This window comes from Rattus norvegicus, chromosome 11, assembly GCF_036323735.1.
Source record: "Rattus norvegicus strain BN/NHsdMcwi chromosome 11, GRCr8, whole genome shotgun sequence".
NCBI classification, from domain to species: domain Eukaryota; kingdom Metazoa; phylum Chordata; class Mammalia; order Rodentia; family Muridae; genus Rattus; species Rattus norvegicus.
The window spans coordinates 18777385-18804870 of NC_086029.1; the positions used below are offsets into that span (position 1 = coordinate 18777385).

Below are 27486 nucleotides of genomic sequence, written 5' to 3' on the forward strand. Positions count from 1 at the left end.
GCTTCCTACGCAACGAGTCAAAGGCAAAGGCAGACTCAATAGGAAAGACTAAAGGTCTATGTCCATATAATGCATACTTGAATTTTTGTTTTATAAATGGTAATATGGGCTTGAACATCCTTTTAAACCTCTGTTCTTAAATAATTATGTTTTGTGTTAATTGAGTCTACATTATGAGGAAATAATAATAAAGTAAATTTATACAGAGACAACAGACAAGACGAACTCTATCAATCTGACCTTTTAAAAAAATTCATAGTGTATCCCTGGCACTGTGTCTAATATGACAAATTGTCCCAAGATAAGTGATACATGTCTACTGAGTATATTACCTGCATAGAACAAAAATTACTGTCTAGCAACTTAATTTTTGTTTAAGACAAATATTGTATCACTTTTTCCTTAGAATAAATTATTTCAAATAATATTTAGACTTATTATACACTACACCCTATATTTTCTTTAAATGAAAGAAGAAATTTTGTCTGTCTTAAGAGATATTTTTTATCAGAAACTTATCAAATTTATTCTTTCCCTAAGACATATTAAAACTAATGGATCTTTAAATATTTAGCTTTCCATTTTTATTATTAGAAATATGTCACTATGATGTAATGAATACTAAAATTGTATACCCCTAAGCACACACTACACCAGTATGAAAAAGCATTTATTTCTCTCTTGCAAATGTATTAAGTGATGCCTAAAGCAGAATAGCAATAAGAATAATTTCTAAAATAACTTAGGACCTACTTCTTAACTTCATTCTTAAATTCTTTAATTCTAAGTTCATTAACTCAATTGTTGTGCCATAAGATTGTTAATGTTATTAGCATTATTATAGAATAAATTTTATGTGTTTGTTTATTTGTTTATATTATAAATATGGTCTTGTTCTGTAGAGCTGGTTGTCTAGTCCATTTTAGAGCAAAATTTCCAAGATATATTTCTTCATCCACCAGAATGTCACAATCTTCTGATAAAACAATTCCCCTTATAGAATAGAAAACATCTTACAAAAGTGGTTAAGTAATATGCCATATATTGTTACATACTTTCTATACATGAAAGTGCTATAGAACTCATTAAGTCAGATTATATATACTAGCAAGTAACTTGTAGATTTGAAACATAGCTGTATAGTTCCAATTAGATATATTTATACAAAAGTATAGATCCCTTCTTATTCTGGGTAACTTTATGGCTTATCTACTGACAGCCTCAGGATTTGGGGTACTTTATATGTCCTATTATAGGTGGTTACTCAAACTAAGGATTACTCAGGTATAATATGTGTACATATATGTATCTGTATTTATAGGTCTTAACATGGAAAGTATAAGTTGATTACCCCTATGTAAACTAATCTCTTGAGAATGTTTTACATAGGTTGAAATTTAAAAATGAAAATTCATATGCTATACTGAATTTGCCAATTCACAAAAATAATTATTCATCATGTTTAAACACGTGAAGTGCAACTTCCTCATATGAGTAGATCTTAATGTGTCTGTTCATTGGCAATATGTTCTCATTCAAAAATAAATAAAAGCATTCGTAGGGATTTGCCTGTACAAATCAAGACATGCCTGATTGCATTCTGAGCAAGTCTCAGGAGACATGTCCCTAAATCATTATTTAGATAAAAATGGAGAATATTTTAAATATCAAAATTCAAAGAAATACATGCTTTTCTCTAATGAAATGTGTCTTAGATACAGATGCCTGGTACTTGATTAAAAGTAGTAGATTAAAGGCTTACTAAACATACATTAATATATCTGTTATGCTTTTTCTCCTACTACAAAATATTCATTTACAATTACAATTTGATAATCTCTATAATGATACATTTATTAACTGTTTGAAAGGACATCATCGAAGGATATCAATATATACTATTCCATTTTTTGATATCTGCCATTTTCTTCTGCTTTTCCCATTGTAATTAAGTATGCCTTCAGATGCAGACCGTGAGTACGTATGGAAAGAATTACAGAGACAAACAAAGAAAACAAAGCGTTCGAAATATAATATGACCCACTGACCATTTCACATTAGTTCTGCCTAAAATAAAATGGGCTCAATAACAGGACTCAGTTTTAGCATGAACATTGTCTTCAAAGTCTTCAAAACATAAATAGATTTAGGTTATTATATAAGACTACATGCTGTATATCTAGTTTACTATCTTCATCAATCATCTATAAACATATAATGTAGCTACCTATCTATAAACTATCCATCATCTACTCATGTATAATCGATTCTATGTATCATTTATTTAGCTATGCACCTCTATCTCATTTACCTATCATCTCAATATTTTTCATGTATTCAGCGATTTATCACCTGTCACACTACCATCCATCTAAACCCTCCATCATCTATCACATTTCTGCCTACCTATCAATGTATCTATGATTTGCCTGTCATCCATGCATCTGTGCATGTGATAGCATTTCTCTGATTATAAATTCCCTAAACTATCACTTTTGACAAGAACTTCGACTTGTATCTAAAGACTAGATTATAAAAATGCTTCACATTGCCGGATGAGTTCTGGAACCCTTGCCTATCAAGTGTGTACTATCTAGCACTGAAAACATACTTAAATGATATCATAAGCTCAGTATTAATTATTCCTCAACATTCTAAGTCATTACACTTTCCTATCTGTGCCAGTGATCTGACTAACGTTTTTCTTCTATTTATATTGGGAAAATGAATGGAACTCGCCAGCACTTGAGTGTGTGTGTGTGTGTGTGTGTGTGTGTGTGTGTGTGTGTGTGTGTGTGTTATTTTATATATGTATAAATATACAAGCATACAGTAGGTACCATGGTGCTGGCAACAGATTCTCTGCAATTTAACGAGGCTTTTGGTACCATTTTAGCTGTAAGCTTTGCAACTGAAAATGCCTGGAAGATAACTGAACACAAGTGTAGCCCCGAAACAGAGGAATAAACCTCCAGTCTCCCTAAATAGTTTAGAGAGCAACAACTAGAAACGAACTATTTGACACACATTTCACACACATACACACATGTGTGCACATGCACACACAGACACACACCAAATTTGTTCATTTATTTCTTAAAATAAAACTATTCAATAATTTTGACACTTATAAAGCAAACACTCAAAAATTGCATATCCAGCAATTTATTTATGAAAACTCGACCAATACGTTCTGTGACAAAACGTTTCCTAGTTCACTTAAAGTGATAAATATTAGAAAACATAGCCCACTATTTTTAGGACAAACGAGATGTTTCATCTATATTATATTTAACAGACCTAAGACTTTAAAAATGGTTCTATCAAGATGCACATCCATCCTGCTGCTTTACAAGTTCACTTCGTCTTAGTCCTTAGAAACAGACAACTGGGTAATAATTTAGGGTGGATGTCAAAGTTATGGTACAGATTATTCAATCATTTATATTGAAATTCAGAAACAGAAGTAGTATTTATTTTCTCCATGTCCCCTAAGATATGCTGCTCTTAAATTATTAAGTTCCTTAGCTCATTATACAATCCCCCAGAGTCTTAGTCCTACATGAAAAGACTAATTATTACATAAATGTCAATTCAGTAAAACTTATTTTATTAGATTTGTGTATGTATTTTTTCTTTATTTTGGGGGGAATAGAACATTCAGAATTGTTCTTTCCAGCTGTTTCGAAATGTCTAGTACTTTAAACTATGCTGAAATTGAACAGTAAATTCCAATGTATAGTGCCAACATTATTCTGTAATAAACAAATCTTTTTTGTTGTTGTTGTTTTGTTTTGTTTTTCGGAGCTGAGGACCGAACCCAGGGCCTTGCGCTTGCTGGGCAAGTGCTCTACCACTGAGCTAAATCCACAACCCCAATAAACAAATCTTTATGTTCCTCCTTCATAAAGAAAAAATCCTATGCATTAAGCAACTTATTCATATCGTTTTATATTTCTTCTAAAGTCTTTATATACAATACTTACATTGCAACATTTATGAGTTCCTATTTAACACTTCATATTTTTAAAATTTAATAATTTAAATGACCTAATAACCTTTATGTCAGAGAGAATAAACAATATACTACTTGCATCAGTGACACATAGACATTCAACTTTTCATTTATGCTGGAATGAATTGACGACTAGGGGTTATATGAAACTGAAATAATTGTACTTTGTGTCTCAGAAAGACATGAGTTTCAGGGTACATGAAGTGGTTTTGATCTAGATGGTTCTACTGATCTCAGGTTGGAGTTTCTGCTTAGTATTATTCTAATGAGGTTCTCAGGTTAGGTATTTAATGTGACTGTGACATTCATGAAAGACACCCTATGTTCAATTGCTTCATTTAGATTATGAGGCCATAGCTCCTACAGTAATTGTGGTGGCTTCCAGAGGATGAGAAACATCTCATAAAACCAGAATGGTATACATGGTTAGTTTAGCCCTAATGTGTTTCTCAAAGAAGGACCCTTGTCAGACCCTGAGCTATGCTCTACCGCATTCCAGCCTCTCATAATCTGAGCTAAATGAAAGTCTTGTTTTCCTTGTGAGATGCTGAGCTACTGTAATGAGAAACAATTACAAGCGGAATGTGAGGATATGGAGGCGTGTATAGTGTAAAGTGCCCTATTCCATAAGAAAGTACAGAAGGTACACAAGCTCTGAGGAACAGGATGCAATGCTTCAAGCAAATACAAACAAAAATGGAGTACCATGGCAAAAGAAAGAAATGCTAACTAGATCATTATGGTATAGAATTTTTAGCATGAAACTCAGAATGACTTTTGGTGCCTTTCTCAGTGCATTGAGACCTGGTATAATACCAGACAATGCAATATAAGCTTAATTTTTCTCAACAACAAGTATTTTTGTTTTCCATTGTCATTGAAATGATGAGGACCTCTTAATTATGTAAAATTAAGTTTTTGTCTTAGTTGGGAATTTACTGTTATGAACACACACCATGATCAAGGCAACTGTTATTAAGTACAACGTTTAATTGGGGCTGGCTTACAGGTTCAAAGGTTTATTCTATTATCAAAAGGAGAAAATGGCAGCATCCAGGTAGGCAAGGTGCAGGAGGAGGTGAGAATTCTACATCTTCATCTTAAGGCTGCTAGCTGAATACTACCTTCCAGACAGCTAGCATGAGTCTTAAAGGCCACTCCTACAGTGACACATCTATTCCAAAGGGCCACACCTTCTAATAGTGCCACTCCATAAAGTGACTTTCCAATACCTAGCCCCCATAGGCTTATTCAAACATCTGAGTCTATCGGGGTCATACCTAAAGATAGCATAATACAAAATATAGTTGAAGTCCAACTTCAAAAGTCCCTATAGTCTACAGCAATCTCAACAATGTTTAAAGCTCAAAGTTCAAGGTCTCTTTTGAGATTCATCCAATCACTTAAATGTAATCTCAAAAGCAAGACAGGAAACCACCTGGACATACTCCAAAATCTGCATCTGATTTCAAAGAGATTGTCAGGTCTCCAACTCCTTTTCAATCTTTGTTAACTGCATCAAACTTCTTTCTCCTGGGCTGGTTTCATTCCCTGTTAGTAACTTTTCTCATAAGATAGCCCATACCTCTGGCATCTCAAACATTTTGGGGTCCCCAAAGCAACTTGCATGTTACAGCACCTTATTTCAATGTCTGGGATCCACAACTGATCTTCTGGACTCCTCAAAAGGACTGCTGTTCCTTCTCCAGCTCTTCAGTCAGTTGCTCTAAGCAACTCTAAGCTCAGGTTGATCCACTCCACTGCTGTGCTGTTCTTGATGGGCATTCCTGAGACTTTCTTCAATGCAATTAATCAGAGTCACTTCCCCTTAGCCTCAGGCAGATTCATCAGACAAGTACAAAAAGCCCCATTCTTCACCAAAATATCACAAAAACAACACTGAAACCTTTTGGCCCAGCTCAGCACAATTCATATCACTCTCGGTAACAAAAGTCTTCCATATTCCTACTAGGTTAGCCCTCTAAATCCCATTTAAATCATTCCACTGCTTTCCAAATCGAATGTCCGAAAATCCACATTCTTCCAAAGAAAAACATGGTCAGGCCTATCACAGCAATACCCCATTCCCTGGTACCAACTTCTGTCTTAGTTAGGGTTTACTGCTGTGAACAGACACCATGACCAAGGCAACCCTTATAAGGACAGCATTTAATTGGGGCGGGCTTACAGGTTCAGAGATTCATTCTATTATCACCAAGGCAGGAACATGGCAGCATCCAGGTAGGCATGGTTCAGGAGGAGCTGAGAATTCTACTTCCAGTCAGTTGGCGTGAGAGTCCAGCCCATACCCACTGTGACACACCTACTCCAACACGGCTACATCCAATAGTGCTGCTCCCTGGGCCAAGCATATGTAAACCCTGACAGTTTTCATTAGTGCTAAGATCAAAAAAAAAAAACATACTTGGGGGTTTACTTTGGGGAAATACTTGAAGAAAGATTTCCAGATATGGCAAATGAAAAGTAAAAAACCATGAATGTCATGTGGACTCCATAACACAATTCATAGATAAACTAGATTATGCATGAGTACACTAATCCTCATCCACAGTTTTGAGGGCTTTTCTAATAACCGAGAAGTCTCTGTGGCACTCCAAAAATCACAACCAACATTAGTTTTATGATAAATTGGAAGCTGAATATAGAACATAATACAGCAATTTGCTCTGCAGCACGTTCCCATAGTCCACTATAGCATTATTCCGCTCATAGAAGTCAGAAACACAGCCCGAATGTGAAATTCAGTATGCAATGAAACACATTGTCTCTTCATAAGTTTTGGTGGGCAAGCCTAGATTGATTGCCTTTTATATGGATCTTTTGCAATTTGATTGGCATGCTATAGTAGAATGAATTTTAGCAAACAAACCAATTCGTAATGTGAACTTAGAAATTAAGAAGGGCAATTTCTCTTGTCATACCTGTATGGCTTGCATAACTTAATAAGAAGAATGTTTGATTTTCAAATGGAAAAATCACTTTCTACTCGTGAAAACTACTATGTGAATTTCAATGATTACTTTACTGCTAATACCTACAATTTTAATGTTTTTTAAGTACAGTTGTTTCTTTCTCTATGAGTTTGGCAGTGGCTTTTGTATACCATCTGTCTGCAGGCAGGCTCCCCACATATTCACCCTTTCTTCCTGAGATGCCCTTTATTCTTTGGAAAGGCCCCTTATGAAAACCCCTTTAGTGCTTCAGGGTCACTACTTACTAAGGTAAATACGGACAAAAAGGTCCCGTCATCCTATAAAACCTTTCAGTTTCTGAAAGCTAAAATTTAATTCCCTGTGCAAATTCAAATATAACTCAAGAATAGAGCGGCTTCTCTGTGTAGTTGATAGGATTATGACAAAAGGGTAGAAGAACTGATTTTCAACTGAAGTGAGAAATTAAGTTAACCTTAACCTTCACTCAGATATACACGCCAATGTACCAGAAAAGACCATGTTAGCTTCTTTTGAGCTATCAAAAAATTCAACTGACCAGTATCCATTGTTAAGACACTGAAAGAAAAGGGGGAAAATAGTATGTGCAATTGAGAGATTTGCACTTCTTTGATAAGGTAGATTCAAGAGTTGATTTGCTATTTTAACACACTGGGATTATCATTAATAATAACAGCAAAATGCAAGTAACTTTAATAAAGGTGGTCCCAAGGGATTGTAAAAAGAAAACATATCTATAAATCCACTATCACCTTACTTCATGGGCATTATTTTTAAGAGATAATGTTACATAGTACGTTAAGCTCATCAGATGCTCCAAGACAGCAAACTGAAGGACAAATGCAAGAGACATTTTTTGTGAGGCATCACTGCAATAACATGAAGAAGGGGCCTGCAAGAAAACGAGACTTTCTGTCTAGTCGAAGCTGCAAAGCAGACAGCAGAGTTACACTGGATAGGCAGTCAAGGCTTTTGGAGTAAAAAGAAGGGGTAGGGGAAGGGAGAGAGGAGCAGGTATTGGAAGGGACAGAAGTCCACAGATTCAGGAAATTGAATAGAACCATGTAGCATAGAGGGAAGGGGAACTGGAGGTAGTGACTAGTACGTCCCAGAATCCAGGGAAGCGAGAGATTCTTAGGAGCCAACGGCAATGGCTTTAGCCAAAATACTCAATTAAAGACAATCTCCAGTAGATAGGCCAGATGACCAGTTGAGGGATGGGGCCATCCATTCATCTCAAAAATGTAAACCCAGAGATGCTCCTGTCCAAAGAAAAACAGGGGGAAAAAATGGAACAGAGACTAAAGGATAGGTCATCCAGAGACTGCCCTACCTAGGGATCCATCCCATCTGCAGACACTAAACCCGAACACTATTGCTAATGCCAAAATGTCCTTATTGACAGGAGCCTGATATGGCTGTTCCCTGAGAGGTTCTACCAGCACCTGACGAATACAGTTGTGTATACTCGCAGACAACCATCAGACTGAGCCTGGTGACCCCAATGGAAGAGCTAGGGAAAGGACTGAAGGAGCTGAAGGGGATTGCAACCCCATAGAAAGAATAATAGTAACTAACTGGACCACCCAAAGCTGCCAGGAACTAAAGGACTCCAGATACATATTGGAGGATGTCATACAGGTGATGGCCTGTACAGGATAGAATGAGGCCTGTCATTGGACAAGAAGGAAGGATGGGCAGGAGAAAAGTTTGAGGGAAGGGGAGGAGACTGGAACGGAAAGGAGGAAGAGACAGGAGAAGGCTGTGGAGAAGCCCTGGAGAGGCTGATGTTAAGATCCCATGCTGTACCTCTACAGGTTGTTATGAATGTTCTTAAGGGATGGATTGTACAGGACTTTGTATGTCTAGGTGGGCAATTATATCTTATCAATTGGATCAGAGGTTATTGTGTTGTGCATTCTTTCATGTGATGATTGATTTAAGTTTAAGAGAATATGTGGCAGCTGGGACACTGAGCAGCCACAGAATTATGATGTATATTTCTGCCATGGTGACAACCTGCCTTGGGAACTGGATGGGTAGAGAGATTGTCGCCAGGCCCAGAGAGGCCTTCGGCAGTGAGATATGGGATGGAGCAGAGAGGGTGAGAGACTTTGCTGACTGAGATTAAGGTATCTATCAGATATCTTGGGGAATTGTGGTGTTGGATCTAGAGGAGTAAAAGCCCCATTTTTATAATTTTACAACAACAACATATGTAGCAGATGATGGCCTTATCTGACGTCAATGGCAGAGGAGGGAGGCTTGACGCCCCAGCGTAGGGCAGTGTTAGAGGATGAGGCTGTAGAGGGTGAATGGTTGGAAGGGCACTCTCATGGAGGCCAAGTGGAGGGAGGTGAGTGGGTATGGGATGGAGGCTATTCCAGGGTTGACAGACAAGGGGGATAGCATTTGAAATGTAAATGAATAAAATGATTAATAAAAAAGACACATCAGAATTATGATCTTTGTTTTCTAACCATATCCCTTGAAAATAGGATGGCTTTCTTTGCTATATTGTTTAGACTTGTTGTGTCTAGGAAGATGTTGCACTGGTCATCTGAATAAAGCTGAAGCCTTAGGAGGAGCACACACATGGATGTATACACACACACACACAGACATACACACACACATACACACACACATACACACACACAGAGGCACACACACGCAGAGGAACACACACACACAGAGGAACACACACACACACACACATACAGGCACACACACAGATATACATATACATACAGGCACACACACACACAGACACACACACACATACACACACACAGAGGAACACACACACATACAGGCACACACACAGATATACATACACATACAGGCACACACACACACACACACACACACACACACACACTAACACAGGAGAATCACATGCGGCTGCATGAAGGAAGGAGAGCTGCTCGTACAAGGACCCTGACACCAGTGTCTGTAGCTAGAAAAACAGAACCTTTCATTTTAAGAATATTAATTATATTTTTAATTTGTATATCATTTTATTCTAAGACACAATGCTGTGCAATTTTAAACACCAGGCCTGTGGCCAAAAATTAAGATGTATATTTACTCCCTGGGTGAAAACATGCATATCCAAACAATGCAAACCATGTTTCTGTAGGTTGGACGTTTTAAACTGGGAACTTAAAATTCTGTTTAATCATCACTTTCTTCAATTATAATAAGCTGAACGCTACTTTCCTTCTCTCCATTGAATGGAAAATTATCTGGTTACTGGTTAGTAGTGTGGGGATATCTGTTATCTGTTGGCCTTGAAATTTTTACTTACTGAAGGATCTGTGTACTTTAGAAAATCAACCTATTTTAACCTCATTTTAAGCTAATATTTGTTTTGTAAAATTGACATGTCTATTTACATGTAGCGATAGTTAGTACATGACTTTGCTAATTGAGGTGGGGTTGCCCTTATCTAGCAGTAAGTTGTAGGTAATATAGAATTTTCATATAGGTTGACAATTTCTATATTGAATCTTGGTTTCAGCAACAGCTACATGATGTATACATATGTGTCCCTAAATACATTTCTTCCTCAATCCAATAGCAGTATCATTCTACTCCTATATGTATCTAATTTATACTTTGTGATTAATATAAACATTGATAAATTTCTATTGTAAGTCGAAATCTCTACACATCTCCTAAATGAAATTCTTATTAATTAATACTATGAGCGAATTTACAGAAATACGAAAAGTAAAGCTACATATATGTTTAATTCAACTCCTTTCTCATTTTGGCAAGTGCATAGATTACATTTGAAAGTGGTGAATAGTTCAAAAGTTACCTGATAAGAAAATTATACTGCCTATCTGTAATTGGAATGCTTTGAGAGTGAAGCATGGGCCAAAAGCTAGAGGGCAGCCTGAGCCTCATGATGAGGACGAAAGGGGGAAACTGTCAAGGAGGAGTAGGCTAACAAACAGAAATCGAGGTCACTAAAGACAATATTAACATAATATTCAGGCTTGCTGCACACCACGTATAGTGTTTAAATGGTTGTAGTTTTCCAAGGCTGTTCCCTATAGCTTTTGATTGTGGGAAGAATTTAACTTCAAAGATAGCCTTGTAGAGCTCTTTCCATAAAGATGCCCCCATTCTTGCTCCGTCTCTGCACATAAGGTCACAGTAGAACCAGTCTTCTCACCTCAGAACTGTATTTATTAGGGCTCCTACAAATAGGACTTCATGTGTCTCTTATGCATGTTTTCTTCCTTCTCAACACACTATCTTATTCAAACTGTTCCTTTTTTTGAAGTCGTCTTTTTTTTCTTATTGCAGAGTGATATAGAAGAAATACTGACTCACAGATCAAACCTTTGTGAGTAGAAATTATGGTGTCAAAAATACACCCGTTTTTCCACCCTCCATGAAACAATGCATTGAATCCAGTGTCTGTATTTTTGCATGCTTCTCGGGTAAAAAGACACCCAAACAAACCATTAGTAAAATTTTATATCCTTTACAAAAGGAACATATTGAACTTTTAAAATGTTACACGTCCTGGTTTTGTTTAGATATTTTTCCCAAAGTCAATAAAAAGTATGCAATCAATGATTATATGGGAATTTCTATATCTATGAATCAATATTTACTTTTATGAATAACATTTAGAATTAGTTATTTGAGAATAATTTAAAACTTTTAATTACCATGATGTGTGAATAAAAAGTCAAAAGAGGGCTAATATAAAATCATTATTAAAGAATAATTTGCATGGGTTAGTACATTCTTTTGCTTGCTTGCTTTGCCTTTGAAATAGCAGATCAATATTTTTCATTTGTACCTTATATATTAATAAGAAGATAAAAAGATGTGTACATTAAAGTGTGTGTGTGTGTGTGTGTGTGTGTGTGTGTAAGACTTGAGTGCATAAACAATAGTAAATGTAAGTAGGCTGGGGGATTATTTAAAAGATCATACTGATTTGGCATTTGAAGGATAGGATATATTTTCAGTGCAGAGAATTCAAAAGAAATGTAAGAATAATAAGGACATGAGCAGAAACAACAAAGAAACCAAAAGAGTTGCTAAAACTGTTTTCTAGCATAGCAGAAGTCAGGATAATCACAGAGAAAGTATTGGGGACAGCATCAGAAAGAACTAGCGAGATCACAAAACAACCTCATGCACCACGAAAAGTCTAGTTAGTTTGTTATTTGCTTGTTTGTTTGTTTGTTTGTTTTGACCTGCATTATAAAAAGGCCTTTTCTGACGTATGTTATCAGAAGCAAGAGATTAAAGTTAAGGAGGCGCAGAAGAAGTAAGATTGGTGGTAATCTAGGGAAATACTGCATAGGGATGGAAATAGCTGACAATGTAACTTTTTGATAACCAAGTTAGTATTTAAATGTGAAATCTGATTCTTTTTGAATCTAATACTAGCTTAAGGTTTCATTCATTTTAAAACAAAAAAATTGTCAGATGCCAAACAACTAGAGTAGTATTCAATATCTGTTTGTGATTAGAAAGGAAGGCCATTTGGTACCTTTTCACACAGACACTCTATGACAACAACCACGCAAAGCTCCTGCTTAGTATTTGCCAGTTCTTGCCTGGGTTTGTTTACTTTTAGGCAGATGCCTTGACCCAGAATATAAATAAAATATGTATTTCATTTTCTCCATTTTCTGAGAGTATTCTCAAGTATGTATTTTAATATATTATCAAATGATGTAACGATGCAATTTGGAAAAATACTTTGAAGTCCAACAAGTCAACAGAACTTGCCTTTGCCCCTCAGTGAGCACCACTCAGAGGTTGACAATCCATTCATCGGAGCTGCTGCTCTCGGTGATGCTAAGACAGAGCAGCATGGCTCTCTGCTGGCTAATGTGGCTGAAGTTAACAGATTGACTCTGCCATGCCCCCTTCATTTTCCATGGAGAGATTTGTTTAAAAGGTGCATACTTTGTGATCCTTCATTTTTCAGGGATGAAAAGTGGATCATTTCCTAAATTTGATGCAATTTGTACTCATTTTTGCATCATCTGGAACGTTTAGTTCATTTTATTTTTCAAAATACCTGTGAGGCCATAGCATTTAAACGATTTTGATGAAACAATGATTTTATATACCATGGTAGTTATGCACACACAGCAAGCAGTGGGCAATGCAGGGTTACTCATGCACATATAGAATGCTGAAATCTTACCAGAGCCAAGTCATATGAGACATACTCCATGGCCCATTCTTATTTGCACAGCACTCAATTTAAGGCATGCTTGGTAGTGAGCCTAGCACGTGAAATGTAACATATTTTCATTAGGAGTGGATAAAAATCTGAACTGTCTCCTGGTAAGGGCAGTAACTGCATAGGACTGTATAGGTAATGCCACGGTCTTAAAAATAAGATAAGGTTTACTCCTAAAATGAGGTGATGGTGGATGTTTGTCAAAAAGAAAAGAAAATATAACCTCCGTGGTCATTAGTTGGAATTGTGAGATTCTCTGATTTTCTTCAGCCAAAAGCATAATAAAAAAGTGGGATTTCAGGAATTGCATATTAACGTTAGCTTTAGTTCCAACAAACGAAGTGTGCTCCAACACCCCTCCTTTGCTCTAAATAGAGAAGCTCATGGAGGATTTTCAGGAGCCCAATAGGCATTAAGTGAGAATGAAAGATAATTTCTAAACACTCTTGTACGGGCTATCATGAACAGTAAATTCAGCCATTAGGATGTTTAAAGGGCTATATGAAATAGTAGAAGCAGGTGATAACAGGCTCGGAAAACACAGGCACCACTAGCTGTAAAAATGGGCTAATTCGCCAAGGAATATACAGAGGCTCAAAACAATCCCATATCGTTGTGGGTCTGTGTCTAATTCACAGAGACTTTTCAGTAAATTTCCTCCCAAATATATCTCAAAAGAGGATTCTGGGATAACAAAGATTTGGAAATGGATTATAGATATATTTTTATTTGAAGTGTTTGGTTAAAATAATGATTATATTTGATGTAGGATATAGAATGAAGTTTGATATAAAGCAACAATTAAGACATTTGGGGGAACATTTATCAGTAATTTTAAGACACCATTTTTGTCACTAATGGCATCAATGAGATGACTCCCGTTGATGCTCCACCCCTGCTAGTGACAGAACAAATGTTTTGTTTTTTTTTAATGTCTGTAATATGCAACTTCCTATCAAAGCAATTTACATGTATGAAATAATTAATTTCCAATAATGGTGTTTTATCTGGAATACACTGGTATTATCCTTGGATAGCATAGTAAGAATAGGGATTTAATCAGGTTTCTGTGTACTTTGCCCTGAGTTATGGAAGCAGTGGCTAACAGAATTTAAATTACTTTTCATGTAATCTTCAACCATAGTTGTACATATGTTAGCTGGTTCCCAGGTAAGTGTAATCCACGTGTGCTCCAAAGTACCTGTGAGATCACAGGGCAAGCCTGGGTGTTGGTCTTCACCTTTTTCTGCTATGAAAACAAGGTCACTTGTTTGGCTGATGCCACTCCTGCCTAGATCCTTCATCTTTCCATACAAGAACTGTGTGCTAACAAGCCGTGTGTTTGGGGCGAGTCAAATTCTGGTACTAACCCTTGGATAGCAAGCACATTTACTCACTGAGCCATAAGCACAGGCTGTAGAATTTAGGTCTCAACTGTACCATTCTGAACAGGAAATGACTGCTTTCTAACACAATATTCTTGCTCAGTACTTGTCAACAGTCATGTTTCAAAGTGTTAAATAAAATGATTTACTTGAATTACAGGGCTTCCACCAAACTGAAAGCGACACAGGATAGTGACACACCAAACATCATCAATCATGGGTTTAGTTATTTCTAGCACATAGGTCCCCTTGCTGCCATGAACTGTGGTTGAGGGAAGAAGATGATGAGTGCTGTACCTCGATCCTTATTTGTACCTCGATCCTTATTTGTGAGTTGGTTTCAGCAGGGACCTGCTTTCTTGGGAACAGAGTCTAGACAAGTCCCTAGGCTCCACACCCCTAAGGAGTGAGAACAGATAATTTGGATAACTAAAGTCTATAATTAGCTAATTAAAAGCAAGACTGAGAATCCTGCCAGGTTCAAGACAAGCTGTGATATGCTGACACACAGCTGAGAAGGCGGCAATGATTTTATAAGTCATAAGACCCAGTGTAACCTGTTGGCTCTAAGTCCACATTCTCCCTATTAAGTGACTTTCCATTCACTGGGTGTGTGTGAACAAGTTATTTAACCTCCTAAGACACCCAAACCTGATCTTCCCAACTTCTGACAATAATGCTCCTGCTGGATCAATGTGGAATTAAGTGAGATGATGGTGGGAAAGCACTGGGAGCCTTTCCAGGCGTGTTACTAGTGATGAGAGGATTTACCAGAACATTGTTAAGAAGGTGCTTGAGAATGCAGTGAAGTTTAAATACTATTCTGGGACATACAGCTCCTTTCATGCAATCCACTCAGCCTCAGCAGGTCCTGTTGCTGCCTCTGTCTTCTTGGTTTCCTTATGACCTATTAAACATACATTAGGGGGTTGGGGGAGAGACATCTAGCCTGTATTTGTTATCGTCACAAAGAAAAAGCTAGTATTTGCTAATAAAAATGTTATGCATGTTAATGTGTATTAAATTACCACCTGTGCATTTTCTAGTCCTTCCATCTCGAAGGCAATTAGTGACTCTCGGGTTAACTGGATCAGGTTAACTTTCATGTTGCACGTGTGTTTTTCTATTAATAATGCATGGCCCAGCAAAGGCGGGAAGGTTGAATCTAGCCATCTGTTGCTTTACTCTATAATGGGATGACAGTGCCTCCACCGAACACCACACACTATAAATAAAAAAGCCCAAGACAATGCTACTAATGCACTGTCTTTAAAAGTTGCTGCACCCACATCACAACAAACAGCTCATTCCACTGTTCTTGATGCTAAACCTCTGCTCCTCAAAATGTTGTATACTTGAATCGTAAAACATGGAGTAATCAAGCTGGTACTGACCCGGAAACTTCACCCCTACTGGCTAGCTTTCATAGAGCAGAAAGGGGTTGTTATTCTACAGGTGATCCTACAAGCTGCAATAATGTTTGGTTTGCCAAGATATGCCCACTATATAAAAGTGGCAGGTGTGTTTTAGGATTAACCAACTATCTTCTGTTTCATTTAAGGCTATTCAGTAGCATGAAACTATTATCAGGGCTAAAATCCTGTGACTACAGAGTCAATTTGGCCCCAGGAAGAATCTACTAATATGACTGCCAAATTGACAGTAGTGTATTAAATTAACTCCTGAGGCATAGTTTCATACCCACAAATGAGTGCATCTTCAAACCTCATCATAATAGTTTCTTTTTGCAGGAGAAGATGACAAGTATAGCCTTGTAACTGACTGATTTATAGATAGAGAAACCACAGAGTGCTCACATCAAAACAGTAGGTCCAAACCACACCTGTCCTCCTAAGGATCAGGATTCATCGCAGAAAAGAGATCTAAAGATAATATCTATAAAAAATTACAAAATAATACTTAAGAGTAAATGATTAAAAGCAAATAGCAACAACAAAAACTGCCATGGCTTGGGTAAATGATCATTTCTGGCCCACTGCAGAAATTAGGGAAATAATTATAATACTCTATCATGTGTATGATAAAGCCAAACTTAGCTTATTTTCCCTGGTCACTTAGAAAAGGATCAAGATCACAAATGCCCCTTCGATTTTGATGTAATTCTATGATAATTTTATTATATCAAGGAAAGACTTTAAAAGGTATATACCAAAATCCAAAATTCTGAAATAAAACATTAATACACATATTTAGACAAATATATTCACAAACATTTTTCACCATTTTGTTGTGAAAATTACCAAAATTATCTTGGTATTCAAAAATCATGACTTAATATAGCCAACAAGGTAAATGATTTTACTTAATATAGTTCAGATTATACATTTGAGAGATATTTAGCTGAATTCAGAAATATGAAATCATTTAAAAATATTAACCAAAATATTGGAAATTTTGAGTTAGAGTTTTCCTTCTTCTAGGATCCTCTGTAGGACTGGATTGGTAGATACTCTTTGAATTTGGTTCTGTCCTGGAATATCTTGGTTTTTCCACATATGTTGATTGAAAGTTTGGCTGGATATAGTGACCAGGGCTGGCATTTGTGTTCCCTTAGAATTTGCATGGCCAGGCTCTTCTGGCTTTCATAATCTCTGTAGAACAAAGTCTGGTGTAATTCTGATAGGTCTACCTTTGTATATTATTTAGCCATTTTCTCTTGCAGTTTTTAATGTTCCTCCTTTGTTCTTTGAGTTTAGTGTTTTGATTGTTACATGATAAGAGGATTTTCCTTTCTGGTGCCATTTGTTTAGTGTTCTGTAGGCTTCTTGTACCTTTATGGCCATCTCTTTCTTCAGGTTGGGGAAGTTTTCTTCTATGATTTTGTTTCAGGTCCTTTGAGCTGGAAAAATCTTAATTCTCCTCTATTCCAATTATTATTAGATTTTATCCTTTCATTGTGTTCTGAATTTCCTGGATGTTTTGGGCTAGGAGTTTTTTATGTTTTGAATTTTCTTTGAGAGTTGTGTCAATCTCCTCTCAGGTATCTTCCATACCTGAGATTCTCTCTTCTATCTCTTGTATACAGTTGGTAATACTTATGTCTGTAATTCCTAATCTCTTTCCTAGGTTTTCCATTTCCTGGTTTGCCTCAATTTGTGTTTTCTGTATTGTTTCTACTTCCACTTTTAGGTCTTGGACCACTTTATGCAATTCCTTTACCTGTTTGATTGTGTTTCCCTGTATTTCTTTAAGGGATTTATTTGTTTATTCTTTAAGGGCTTCTACCTGTTTACCTGTGTTTTCCTGTATTTCTTTCATTGAGTTATTTATATCCTCCTTAAAGGACTCTATTATCTTCATGAGATAGGACTTTAGGTCAGCTTCCTGATTTTCAGGTGTGGTTGTGTGTTCAGGCTTGCTGTCCTGGAGGAACTGGGCTCTGATGATGCCACATATATTGGCTTCTGTTGCTTATGGTCTTGCAGTTGCTTTTTGCCATGTGATTATCCCTGATGTTTGCTGGTCTGGATGAATCTGTCTGGAGTCTGCCTCTTTTGTCCCTTGGTTGCTTCAGGTCTCCTGGCAGGCCTGCGGCCCTGAATGAAGCAGACATTCTGTGGGGTCTTCCAACTGAGGGAGGGATCTTTAGAGGAGCAGAGAAGCTGCTGATCTGTTGCCCCGGCTGCAGTAGGTCTCCTAGGAGGCCTTCAGATTGTTGGGTCTTCAGAGGAGCAGCCAAGCTATTGTCTTGTGTGACGCTATTCTCCAGGCCGGTGGTTTCTGCTTCTTTGTGTGTAGCAGAACTCCAAGGAGGCTTTCAGTCTTTTGGGTCAGTTGCCCTGCAAGCCACAGAGACCCTGGGAGGTCTTCAGACTGTGGTGTCCTGGGTGCAATGGATCTCGTGGGATGTCTCCAGCTGTGGTAGCAGATAATGCTCTGAGTACAGCGGATCTCCTGCGACGCCTCAGGATTTGGTGTCACATGCTCTGAGTGCAGCGGATTTCCTGCGACGCCTCAGGATGTGGTATCACATGCTCTGAGTGCAGCAGATCTCCTGCGACACCTCAGGATGTGGTGTCAGATGCTCTGAGTGTAGCAATCTGCGACGTTTCAGGATGTGGTGTCACATGCTGTGAGTACAATGGATCTCCTGCGACACCTCAGGATTTGGTATCACATGCTCTGAGTGCAGCAGATCTCCTGCGACTCCTCAGGATGTGGTGTCACATGCTCTGAGTGCAGCAGATCTCCTGTGATGCCTCAGGATGTGGTGACTTCCTGGAAGCATACTAGCTAGCAGTCTGTCCCAGCAGAAAAGCGTATGAATTAGAATATATTCTGATATAGCCTAATTATGAGTGGTCACACTAAAACCTTAAGAAGGGGAATCAATATTTACAAATAAATCAAATACCAAACATTCCTTTCCTAAATTCTAAGACCCACTTAAATAATGAGTGAACAACTTTTGTGGTATTACATATACAACTTAAATATTGTTTGAAGTATTTGTGGTATATTTTCCCACCAAATACATTCTAATAAACAAAATTCTATGGATTTTGAAAATAATGCTTTGACAACAATAAAATTAAGGAGGTCCAGACTTTAGAGAACTGAAATATCCACAAGGTAGTTTATTTGTAATTGTGTAATAAATAACAAATCACAATTGTCATTTCTTTGAGCATACCGATTAAAAGAAACTTGTCTCTTTGAAAGAAACTGGCTTCCCTGAGTAACAGGATGTTTTAATGCTAGATATACCCTCAGGAAAGAAGAATCAAAACAAATCCTATGAATTCCTATGTAGATCAAATTAATTATTCATGCTACTAAGTTTTGATATGATAACAGATCCTACAGTTGTGTTTTGGGAGAAAAAATATTTAATTTCTAAAATTGCTCTTACTTAGTAGTGGGAACTGTCTGATTTGCATATTTTGAAAATATGCAAAATGTTGGATACAAAATATTTATAAAATACACAAAATGAGGCAGTTTGCCAGCATATTAATGTTACCAGCATTTGAGAAGTATTTCACAATTAACAAAATGCCAAAAGGTAGCATGTTGGAATAAATTATTTGAAGTCTTTATAAAAAGGCATCAAATAGAGTAAGTTGAAAGATAGTTCAGGATTGGACAGCAACTAAAATGTGAACTTGTTAGTTTTTACAATGCCTAAATGTGTTGACTGGGAGCAGTGAGATACATCAGTGGCTTAGAATAATTTCTTCAAGAACTTATGATTTTAAATCTATCCTTAGGACTCACAATTTGGAGTGAGGAAAGCTGACTCCCACAAATTTTCATCTGATACTCCACATACATGGTGTGGTATGAATGTGACAATAACAGGCATACAACCCCCCACCCCCCCACACACTAGTTGTAATTAATTAATTGAATTAAAAAGTAGATATTTTATTTAAGACAGTTGTATTTACAACTAGTATGGTTATAAATTTTTTATTTGGATTTTAAGATAAAATATCTGTAAGTTGAGGCCAACTGTTTAATTTTTTTCTAATGACATTGCTAACTATGGTTCTTGAACTAGTTATTTAGTATAGGATTTTCGTAGTTTGCAGATGATTTAAGTTCAAGTTCCAGAAAACTAAATTATATACAATCAGTATACCTTACTGAGAAAGAAGCAAAGGGCAACAGAGAGACAGAAACAAAATAAGGGAAACAAAGAGATGGGGGTATTTACTGCTTTTGTAATCGATGTTCAAAGTTGTGGTTTCTTTTTACCATAAATATGTCTGTAAATAAAGAAAGACATAATAAGAATACTCTTAAAATATGTTAATTGTAGTAAATCACTAATGGAGTTACTGCTTACTAGAGAATAATGAAAATTACAGATCTAGTAAAAATTCCTCTAAACACTTGCCTTCATATAGGAATAGTTACTTTGCAATCAAAATTCAATACCTTTAGGACCTAAAATGAAAGGGGATACACATTATTTTCTTGTTCCTCAGAATATTCGCTTTCTTTACTTGGTGGTATTTTGAGCATAGTTTAGACATGTTTAAAATGTAAAATTGCAATATAAATTAAATTTATAATGTCCTTATTTAGTATAATGTAATCCATTATTTAATAGAGTCAGAAGCAAAAGGCTTGAATTTGTATGTACTCACTAAATATATTGATGTGTTCACATCGTCTTTTGAGACAAAAAAATTCTAAGGGTTATCAGAAATTCCTACTTCTTAAAACTCGCTGAGTTATTATTATTCATAATTTTAATATATAACCTTATATAAATCAAGTTCTACAATTGCTTGTTAAAATCGTGATAAATTATTATGGTACATTAATAAGGTGATATTATTAGGGTTTCTATAAATTGGCTTATACCCTATAAAAATGGCTAGCAATTTCCACAGGCAATTTAAGGTAAATGAGAAGTTGAAATAAAAAGTCTTCTTATGAAAACAATTCTTTGTGAGCTCATAATTAATTTATTGCCCCTTAAGTTATTAGGGCTGAAATAAATTATTTTGTCTACATACTCCATATGACCAATTACTTACACAGCAGCACTTAATCTCTTTAAATTGAAAACTTTGTAGAAATACTGCATAATAAATTGTGTTGTATCTAACTTCATGAATATTAAATTGAATAAATTTACATTTTAGTTAGGAATTGACCTTAATTAGAGATTTTGGACATTCTGTTAAAATTATTTGAACACTCCAGTTTTCTGGAACCTGGCAATCCATAATTGTGAGAATAAATTTGTTTGTTTTGTGAACAAAGATATGAAGATGGTAAAACTGGAGAAAGAGTATTTAGCTATTTAAAATATGTATGTGTTTTATCTAAGTACATGTAAACATTGTTTTCAATGCCATGCCAGCCACTGTAAGTGAAAAGGTCTCATGGAAGTAACCAAAGGTGGTGGTCAAAAATCAATAGTTTGATAAAATGTGAACAATTTTATTTTCAATGCTAATTTGACTTGATAAAATGGCATACTCTAAGAATATACAGGTGTGATTTTTCACTTTCTTTAAGTTTATTCTCTGACTGCTTCTTCTTCCTAGACAAAGTGTCATGGATAAAGATGGATATGCTTTTTATCACTGTTGCTCTGTAGTACAGCTTGAAGTCAAGGATGGTGATTCCCGCCAAAGTATTTTATTGTTGGAAATTGTTTTTGCTATTCTCTTTTTTATTTTATTTTATTTCTTTGTTATTCCAGATTAAGTTGAGATATGCTCTTTCTATCTCTGTGAAGAATTGAATTGGAATTTAGGTTGGGATTACTTTAAATCATAGTGTATTATATGTATAGGTAATACAACTATACATCATTCCTGAATTTTCACCATAGAGTCTGTGAGATAAACAGCCCATAAAATTCAGAATTTAAACTGTGATCTTAGTGCAGATACCAAACCTCTGTCCTTGGTAACCCACTTAAAAACAAATCTAAATATCATCCTGAGTGAGGTAGCCCAGACCCTAAGGACATTACATGGTATGTCCTCACTGATAAGTGAACATTAAACATTAGGCCCAAAGTGCAGAATACCCATAATACAAGTCACAGACCATATGAAGCTTAACAAGAAGGAAGGCCAAAGTGTGGATGATGCAATCCCACTTAGAAGGGGGAATAAAATAATCACAGGAAGCAGAGGCAGGGAGGGACCAGGGTAGGGAAGGTGGGAAGGAGGAATAAAGGGGAGCAGGATCAGGTATGGGAAGAGACAGGAGAGAAGTCCAGAGGGCCAGGAGAATGAATAGAAATAAGTGGCAATGGGGGTGGGCGCAAAGAACCACTAGAAATGCCAGGGATGTAGATGCTCCCAAGACCCAATGGAGATGACATTAACTGAAATACCTAACAGAGGGGAGATAGAACCTGAAGAGACAACCCCCTTTGTAGATAGGTATGGCCACTAGTTGAGGGAAGGAGTCACTTACCCATCTCAAAAATTTTAATCCAGAATTGTCCCCGTCAAAAGGAAATACAGGGGGGGGAGAAATGGAGCAGAGACTGAAGAAAAGGCCATCCAGAGACCTCCCCACCTTGAAGTCGATACTATCTGCAGACACCAAATCCTGACACTCTTGCTGATGCCAAGAAGTGCTTGCAGACAGGAGCCTGGTATAGCTGTCCCTCTGAGAGGTTCTGCCAGCACCTAAGACAGGTGTAGATACTCACATCCAACCATTGGACTGAGCCTGGAGACCCCAATGGAAGGGTTTGGAGAAAGACTGAAGGGGCTAAAGTTATTTTCTAATGGCTAACATAATCTGTTATGTCAACTGTTGATTGATTCCTATTAGATTTAGTTCCTGGTAACAAAGGTATTAAAGAATTGAAAAGCAACAATTATACACATTTTTAAAACAATAACCATTACTTATTTGAAGCATTTCACAAGTAAGGAGTTATAGTTGGGGTGCTAGAGCATTGACATTTATAGCAGATAGATAGATAGATAGATAGATAGATAGATAGATAGATAGATAGATGGATAGATAGATAGATAGATAGATAGATAGATAGATGATAGATAGATGATAGATAAATAGGTGATAGTACATATACACATACATATATACATAATGAATAGAACATGAATAAGGATCTGTGTGTAAATAACAGCTTTGCAAGGATGTTATTTTTCATTGTTTTAGTCACATTGTTACAACTATGAAAACACAGTATATTAAGGAAACAATTTACCAAGATTTGAAAAAGGCTCAAGTAAAAAAATTATGATCACATTTCGTGGAGAGATGTATTAATTGAAGTAGGTGACTATCTTATCACTCACATTTATTGTATAATGGTTTGTAGAGGATAAAGATGCAATGCTGACCAAAAATCAATAGTATTATTAGGTCTTTTGAATGGAATATTGAAAACCTAAGTAAGTGATTAATAGTGTGTATTAAGTTTTAATTGAACTATTATTCAAATGTGACATGAAGTATTTTAGAATAATTTCAAATTAATTTACTGAATTATAAGAACAAAATTATAGTGTGTATATATACACTGTATTATAAGGGAATGCAGGTGGTATAGCTATTTTTCTTTAAATGTGTATTTCCATAAATAAAGGTAATTAAAGGAAGAAAGCCAGAAGATAATAAGTAGAAGTAGTAAGTAGTCTAGCATGGGAAAATGTAAGTTTCAAATTGGAAAAATATTTAAAATGTGAATGATTGTATAAGAAAGTTTCATGGCTTACTCCTTGGTGTAGCCTTTGAACTACACTAGCATAGAGCATGTAGGTGGAGCATAACTTGGAAAATTACTGAAAAATGGCTAGATGCTCCTGACATATCTTGTTATACCTTACATTCTTCTCACTTAATCATCAATGAAAAAGGGCTTTCATATAATATTTTATTGACAATTCAGATCAAAGTACCATGACTGAACTGCTCATTCTTGAGGGTAAATATATCTTACTGTGCCTATGAGAAAAATAATTCCAAAAGAAAAAAAATGTAGTTTAGGGTTACAGTAACATACAAAGGAGGAAGTCTATACCTAATGATTATGCAATTTTGAACTCAATATCACAAAATGATATTCATCAAACCATATATTTTGGAGGAGAATATATAAATAAATGAAATATTCTTTCTCCCACCAACATAAGATATGCATACTATAAAGCGATATTTAATTTTTTGCTTTCACTTATACCTGCATGAAAATGTGTTATTTTATTTTTATGGTGTTCAATAATTGATATTCAGGTATTAAATCTTTGTGGAGTCTAATTCCGAATTAACTAACAAGAAAAGTGGAAGTAGAATACAGTGGTATATTTTGTGAGCTACAAGAGATCTATCTAAACAATGCCATCTGCTTCTGGCTAGTCACGAGGTTTCTAAGAATACGCTAAGACTATTACGACCCAAATTAAACCTACTTTGCTTCCATAGCTTATTAACTAGCACCGCTAAGCTTGTGAGGCATACTAAATGATGCAGCTACACTGGGGAACATTATTAAATATTAACTCTACATAGAAGAATCTAGATGCATCCTTTAAATCTAAGAGTTATATGGAAATTTCAGAGCCCCTGATTATCATTCCTTTATGAATTACCTTGACCTGTGTTGAAATCTTTTCTTAATCATGTTGTCACATTCATGAAAGAAAAGGAAATAAAACCCTGGGCATTTTAGAAAGCCTGGTCCTTGAGTATGGGGGTTCTAGGAGGAAAACACTACTTATTCTTAAATAAATTGGAATCCAGTTTTAGGTTTGCTACTTAACAACCCTATGAAGAATTTACACAAACATTTATATTAAAATGAAATGCTTTATTCAACAAAAATGAGAGAGGTACATCAGCAGTTTTTGTATTAATGGAACATCCCATACCTGTTTCTAACACTATAATCAAGAACCACCTGCCATAGTTTAAGGTCTAAAAATGAGGATGGAGTAAATAGGGAAAATTTTGTTCAATCTATTTGTGGCTAATTAAATATAAATGTAAGTATTGACATTCAATTAGCCACCTTGTATTATATAGTAGGAATATGAGTAGGAAGTATCGGGCCATGTTTTGAAGAACTATAGTTACAATAATGAATTAGTGCTAAGTAAGGTTTAGAAACACATTTCACATACAGAAACACGTTAGGAGAAAGCTAGCTATGTAGCAACCTTAAAGTTTATTTAGAGCCCTAAAAGATACCTGGCCAATTGGGAAATGAGTCTGAACTAGCTACAAGGATTAATTTTAAGCTGAAACCACTTGGGTATATTCTAAATCTAAGGGATATTTAGAAAGGAAGATGTTTGGCTTAAGTTTACCGAATAATTAACTAAATAATTATATTCAAATAAAATTCAGAACCACATCTTCAAACTTTTTAAAGTGCACCATGCTTAAAATCTGCCTTCTCCCTTAGCTATGTTTCTACCTAAAGATAAGTAGCCAAACATCCTACACGCTTTCATTCAAATTGAAAGTTTAGAATATAGACCATTTACAGAAAGACATTTCAACATCTCTCACATACTCTAACAGCGTTGGTTAAAGACATGTAGTAGTTTAGATAACCTGATTAGAATCAAAATTTTAATGACATGCTTCAGTTGGCCCATCTCACACACATAATAATGCTTCAAATCAAAAGAAATGTAATAAATATAAAACTCCACATTGCAGATGGGTGTTTTTCTAGAATATAATATGCATTGGTCTAGATTTATCTTATGAATGTCATTATATACAGACTTTTACAAGTATGAAAAATGTTAATAACTAATATCATTTACAACTTGTCATTCACCTCCTGAATGTCAACTGTATGAATAACGTTCTCTAAATCTCCCTGTATATTACATAATGAAAGCATGATATTGTTGACAGATACCTAACTTACTCTCCAATAACAAGCAGTGCACGCAATACCGTTTAGTCATTTGCGTAATGAAATTGGTTTTTAACTTCTTGAATCAGCTGGTTATTTTCTATACTAGAGAGAAATAGTTTAAGAGAATATCTGACAACTATGATTCAGTATATAAAAATAACAACACATTTGAGAGTTACACAAATAATAAGCAATATTATAGCTGACTTTTAATTGTATTGAATGAGACCTGGTACAATGTAAAAATGCAATTTTGTTATAATATATGATGATGTCTCACATTATAAAATAAAAAGAAAATGGCAAAAATTTAATATACCAGTATGATTTTTAAAGTTGACTTTGTAAAGCATATTTAATAGAAAATCAGATAATTGAGGGGAAGGAAAATTGCTGCATATTTTCGAATATAAAATAAAAACCACATTAGAATCAACACATGTAAGGCACACACAAACTTCGAAGCAGGAAATGTTTTCTAATGTTCCATTTTTAAAATACTTCTGAGGAAGCCTCATATCAACTCCTGTCTGTCCTCTTGAACACAGAGCTTTAGAAGTGATGTGGGGTTTTTATTTAGTTTCTTTCACCTACACAATAGCCACAGAAATGTTAGATCAATATATTCTGTATGTCACTGATGTTTCTCCTAGCAGACTCAGACATAGTAATGGTTTGATTTTGATTTACACAGTTATTTTATAGCCAGTTAGAATAATGCACAACTTTATTCCAAGCAGTTTAAAGACATACACCTCCTCACATGTATGTTTCTCAGAGTTCAGGACAATCTTGGCCTACATAGTGAAACACTGTGTAAAAGAAAATAATAATAAATAACAAATCATTTTGCCTTTTGCAATCTCAAGGAAAACATGATCTGTATAAAATTCATTAAAACTATTAACCAAGTAAAGTTATAGAAAATTTGTGTCTATACACATAAAAGCCATAATAAATATTGATTATTTCTGTTTGCTTAAATGACTGCTTTATCAAACATCCATTGTATTCTATAACCTTGATATAAACACATCGTCTTCCTCTGTATATATCTATTCAGTATACATAAAAGAAAGGTGTGATACAACATGTGTCATTCTCTCCTTCCTGCTCCCCTTCTCCCTTTTCTCCTCTCCTGTCTCCCCTCTTCATTCTCTCCTCTGTCTATCCTGAGAGTTAAAAACAGAGCAAATGTATCATGGGGAAATTCTTTACCACAGATGTCTTCAGCTCCTATAACTCTCTTAACACGAATCAAATGGCATTTTTTAAATAGATAAGTTACTAGTTGTAAAGAAAGAACTTTATATATTGGGCAGTAGAAATGCTTTCTTATTCTAAACTGGCTCTAAATGTTATCAAGAATAGTGTTAAATTAAGACCTTACATTTATCCCTATTGACAAAGTGAAGGGCCCAAGTGAGGGCGCCTCAATCCCACTTGGGAGAAGAAAGCAATCACAGGAAGTGGAAGAGAGGGAGGATCCTGGATAGGACAAGATGGGGAAGAGGGAAACATGATCAGTGGGA

At 35.8% G+C, this 27486-nt stretch overlaps 1 protein-coding gene and 1 pseudogene across 4 annotated transcripts in view; one reads left to right on the forward strand and one right to left on the reverse strand.

Annotated features, from left to right (window-relative positions):
• Positions 1-27486, reverse strand: part of Cadm2 (cell adhesion molecule 2) — a 977040-nt gene that overhangs the window by 782529 nt on the left and 167025 nt on the right. The window lies entirely within an intron of this gene.
• The window catches only part of Eif4e-ps7 (eukaryotic translation initiation factor 4E, pseudogene 7), a 126358-nt pseudogene continuing 108106 nt past the window's right edge, over positions 9235-27486 (forward strand).